The sequence below is a fragment of the Gossypium raimondii genome, chromosome 1 (assembly GCF_025698545.1).
Source record: "Gossypium raimondii isolate GPD5lz chromosome 1, ASM2569854v1, whole genome shotgun sequence".
Lineage (NCBI taxonomy): Eukaryota > Viridiplantae > Streptophyta > Magnoliopsida > Malvales > Malvaceae > Gossypium > Gossypium raimondii.
In genome coordinates, this window is record NC_068565.1 from 51498023 (window position 1) to 51504022 (window position 6000).

Here is a 6000-nt window from a genome sequence, read left to right on the forward strand (position 1 = left end):
TGCCACTCCAACGTTGTTAAACAAAAACTATCTGACTCTTTTTAAAAGGTTAATAGCCAAATCTAGCTAAAATAAAAAGAAAAATAAGGGCCAAATTGATAAAAAAAATTGTAAACATTGAGGGCTAAATTTATCATTACGCCTTTTTAAAATTAGTCCTATTACTTTTAATTCAAGGAATTCAATCCCTCTATTTGTTTGATTTTAAAATTAAAGTCCAACTTATACCACATATTCAATTTATAATGGAGGTCAATTAACATGGTCTTTTAAATCGGATAATTAAAAGGATTAAATTCTTAAGATGAAAAGCAGACGAACTAAATTTCAAAAGCTCGAAGAGTGCTGGGACTAGGGCATAATTAGACCTTTTTAAGGACCCATTAGTGTATATGAAATAAATAAAGATATTGAGAATTTGGGTTTAACCATGTTAGGCAAATTTCCTTGTCTACTATACAACTTGATACTCCCTATTAAGACAATGTCTAATGTGGTCTTTTGTATTTTCTTCAACCAATTTTTGTCAGCATTGACCAATATTGTCTGTCTTTTTTTACCGACCACTTCTTTTAAGGTGGTTTTTTTCCCCAAATATCATCGTTGATTGAAAAATATGTATTTTTATCGATAAATATTTGGGCATATTGATAAATTTAGCTTTTAACGTTTACATTTTTTTTTTCAGTTTAGTTTTTAATTTTTTGGTTAAATTTGACACTCAACTTTTTAAAAAGTGTCAAATAGGTTTTTAACGAAAATGTTGATTCTAATATTAAATTTTTAACAATGTTGGCATGACAATTCACATAGCAGTTTCTGTGTACTTCATGTTGACATAATACCATTTGTTATATATGTTATGTTAACAAATAAATTAAAAATGATAAAATATTCAAAAAAGACATACAAATAATTCATAAAAAGTCCAAAAAATATCATGAAGTACCCGTAGATTGCCATACATGTTATTATGTTTAAAATTTTAACGCTAACACTTCAGACTTTCTAAAATGTTGATGGCCAAATTGACAAAAAGATCTAAACAATTAATAACTCCAATTATTTAGTTAAGTATAATTAGATAGCTATTTAAAATCGAAATAATTAACCAATATAGTTTGAAAATAATATTATTTAAAAATTTCATTATAGATTCTGATCAGATCTGTTTCTTTTTGACATAATATTTAAAACTATCCATAACCTATCCCCAACCAAAAAATAGGAGGATGATGCATTTCAGCATACTCGAATCCAAATTCTCCTGCATTGAAAATAATACTCATATTAATCGAATTAAAACACAACCCGCGTAATTTGATAATAATTAAATCTAAATTCTAGAAGGAAATTAATGAAAGATATAAATAAGAGTAAAAACCCAAATAAGATCCTCTCATCCAAATCTTCAAATTGTTGACATCTATTAGCTGTATTTCAATATCATATGATTTAAATAATAATTAAGAATTTGCAAATCAATCCTTTGGGTTGGCAGCACATAGGAATAATATATGGCTCAATTTTCTTACACCCTCACATGTAAATTTCTTTTAAATTGAAATATTTAAAATCTAAATTAATTAAATCTAATTATTAAAATTAAAAGTTGATACCCACTCTGTTGTCTTTAGTGTAGATGAAGTCATTGTTTGCATCATCGGACGGTTGGAAATTAATCTTATCTAATAAATAAAAGAGATAACCTCGACTTCGTAATTAGATCTATTGTGGTCTTTAAATTTGAATTTTGTCAAGATTTGATGATATAATTAGCGTTAAATCAATAACTGATTGATGTAAACAGTTCAAATAAAGCGGTTAAATTGGTTGGCTCGAAAGTTACTTGAAATTGGTAAAAATTGAAAATCAATAGTTGAATAGGTTAAATCGGTTAAATAAATTTTTTTTTAAAATTTTTATGAATATTTATTTATTTATTTATTATTAGTCCAATGGTCAAACCGATCGAACTGGTTAAATCAGGTTCTGGTGGCCTAACCTGTTCAACCATTGACCTGTTTGTTAAAGTACTGAATGTGACACTCTGAAATTGTACCTTATCATTAGTTGAAAATTTATATATATATTTTTTCAAATGATGATGTGGCACAATCTCAAAATGTCACATCATCAAATCTTTATATTTTTTAAATCAATTAAAAAAAGTACAAATATATAGTTACCACATTCAAGATGAATAATGTTCCTTACTTTTAAATAGACCTATTTATGGGCTAGGTTATCCGCCCAGGCCTAAAGGTCTGCCTGAAATTTAGGAGGGTTTGGGTAGAAAAATTAGGCTCGTTTAAAATATGGATCGGGCTTGGACCTGAATATTCAAGGCCTGAGCCCGAACTGCTTTAAGTTTATAATAATTTATATTATGTTATTTTATATATTATGTAATTTAGAATACATTAAAAAAATGAACCTATACTAAATATATAATACTATTCTAATGTAAACATTAAAATAATGTTAACATGACTATATAAAAATTTTCAATAAATAAAAAATGTATAAAATTACTAAATATTAAAACAAAATAATATAAATATATTTTTTTAAAAATTAAAAATAACATAGACGGGCCTAAATGGGTTTGGGTTAGTCTTTTAATTTATTTCGCACCCATTTAAGTTTTTATTGTTAATTAAATTGAGAAATTAATTCGTGTACGTATCACTAGTCACACCAACCTTTAACGTACATATGAATAAAATTTTCAATAAAAAAGAACACTTTTTTGAAATTTTAGTGTTAAAGCTAATCTAGTGTCGTCTGTTATTATCTCATAGCTGAAAGAGCCAGAACTTATAAAAGTGAACTGAAACAGCAATGAGGGTCATGACACAGAACTAAAGAGAGCCATGACCCTAAGCTATGAGTTGCCATGAAAAGCTAAGGTAGACATGAGAGTGACGACATTGAATGATCGCTAAATGTTAAGCAGAAAGGACACTTGCAAGAATCCACCTAAACATCATGAGACATCTCTTAGCTAAGTTGTGACCTTCAATATTGTTTAAGAGGAAGACCAAAAAGTCTAAGTTGTACGTTGCGATGTAAGACTGAGATGAAGCTGTAACACGCTATACAAATTGTCAATGGAAGATGAGTCATCAATTGAGAGTCCTGTCGCTCTTTATGTCAAGTATTGACGTCGACTCAGATATTGGATGGTTACGGATGGGTAACTTAGGTACTTTTGGATGAGTGTTTATATCTCTAGTGCGGTGCGTTTAGCTTTCTTTTGATTTCACGTTATAGTATCTAATCTCATGCCACTGATGCTTTTACACTAACCGCAGGTAAATGCACCGCTCATCTAAAGCGGCTCTTAGTGAAAAATATGAGATAGAGTCATGATGTCGGTCTTGCAAAGTCGTGACCTCTACTGAAAATTGCAATTTCATTAAAAGTAGGTTTAGATAGTACAAAGTAACTGAAAGTGTAACTATTATGATAGCAATTACGCTCTCTTGCAATTACAACAATTACAAAGAATTTGTTGGTCTTTGACTAAGTTAATCATCATTTGAATTTGAATCTGCATCAGTGTAAGATTATCAAGATCGTCTTCTTCCATGTACACTTTAAATGGATTATTTCAATTCCACCTATAATTGAAGTAATGAAATATGTAACATGCTAGTACAATCTAACATTGCTTTTTATGCTATACTAAGGTGATGTTATTATGAGATATTTTTTTAGAATAACGCATGTCTTCTCAACCACATTTTGAAACCTTAAATGTCTAAAATTTAAAAGTTCATGAGCTGCCTATGTTGCTTGTGTCAAGCACAATTCTTTGAAATGGTCCCATGATATGGTGCAAGAAAACCTTTTCCATTTGCATAATTGGCATCGACCTTATAATATTTGCTTACACGGTCCACAACTCCGATCTGCGTCGTCCACCGTCGGATCAACTCCGTTTCAAATTATGGGCTTCTCGTCATTCAGATTATCAAGATCAAACTTGGAACCCGAAATCTTAAGTCAGGAGCAAATGGTGATGATTGGATGTAAGGATCAAGCAGGAAATCTCAAAGTTTAAAAACTTAGAGGGTCAAATTGTACTATTTGCGTAAATTAGAGGGGCCTTTTTGTAAAGCCCCCCATTTTCCATCTTTTTGGTTTTTTGTATTATTCTTGAAAATATTTCAACACAAAAAATTATACATTATTTTTTAAGAGAAAAATAGTATGCATTATTTTAATTTGACAAAAGTATGGAAATTAAGTATGTCGGCATTATTTTATTTTGTTTAAAAGAATGTCAACTTTAGACTGCAATTTTATTACTAAATTACATTAACTTGTATAAAAATATATTTAACCTCCAAAACAACAATTTAAATCTATTTGTCTTGTCTTATAACAAAATTTTATTTATCTTGTCAAAGTCTAATTTAAAAAAAAATGTATCTTGTCTAATAAAAAAAAACCTATTTGTCTTGTCTCAAGTTATAAAAACATCTAGCCACTTGTCAAAATCATGATGATATTGAAATTTTGATTGCTTAAATTTGAATTTACATATATAAATTCACATAATATTAGTAATTTTTTACCCTAAATTTGAATCTCGAATTTCAAATCCTAAATTTTAAACTCGAACTTCAAACCCGAACTTTGAACCCTGAATTTGGGTTTGGGGTTCGAGATTTAAGATTTAGGATTGGAGGTTCAAGGTTTGAGGTTTAGGGTTCAAGGTAAAAAAAATTATGCGTGGATGACAGGAAAATAATTACTGAAATGTCATTAAATAGATAAATTATTTTATGGACCCTTCCCATCACATCATCCATGGTGACTTTCCAATTACATAATGATATTTCAGCAATTTTTCCATGTCATTGACACATAATTTTGGTAAATTTTTTTTACCTCAAATTAACCTTGAACCTTGAACCCCGAACTCGAACCCTAAACTTAGAACCTTGAACCATAAACTCGAGTTTAGAGTTTGAGATTTGGGGATTCAAGTTTAGGGTTTGAAAGGGTTTCAGGTAAATTTTTTTATCAAAATTATGTGTCAATGACATGAAAAAATTGTTAAAATTTCACTAAATAATTGAAAAGAGACCATGGATGATGTGGTGAGAAGGATCTATAAAATAATTTCTCTATCTAAAGATATCTTAGCTAGGTTAAGTCTAATTTGTCATTTGTGCTTTGTAATGATTAATTACGTTTGTAGTGATAAAATGTATTAACTTTTTAATTACCAATTAATATGATTATACTTCTATCCCTTCTCAATAAAAACAAATGATGCATATGATTTTGTCATGTGTCGAAGAAGGAAGGTAAAATCGAGAGGAAATTTAATATTGTAATACTACGTAAAGTAGATGTTTTATAGTCGATCGAGTCTAGGTATGATATTATACACTTTATGCTTACTCAAATTCGGGTTGAAATATGACTTAAAATTTTGTCTAACCTTATTGATATTTGTCAATAGCTAATTCAAGCTCATTTTAGGTTAGCTCATATTCTTTAAAAAATTAAAAAATATTTATATTAATATTTAATAATTTTATTTATTAAAATATTATATATAGTCATGATCTTAACCTTTTAATATGTTATAAATTACATAATATGTTTAATTTTTATGTGTTATAAATCACGTAATATAAAACATTACAAACTTAAAAACAGATCAAGTCAAACTGAATTCAAATATCAAATCTGAAGTACGCCCGCATTTTAAACGAATTATATTAATAAATAAACACATGTACAATGTATCCAACTCCAAAAGGTCATCTTCACTCACACCATATTTAATATCTACTAGGTGTAATTAAAATATAAATGTAAGTATATATGTTCTCTTTTGAGATGACAAAGTCACACTAATTCTCATCCACTTATCAACTATTTTTTTTCAAACCATCACTTATCTTTATATTAAAATAGAAATCATTATGATTAATCAAACTTAAATGAATCAAAATTTATAAAATTTTTATTTTT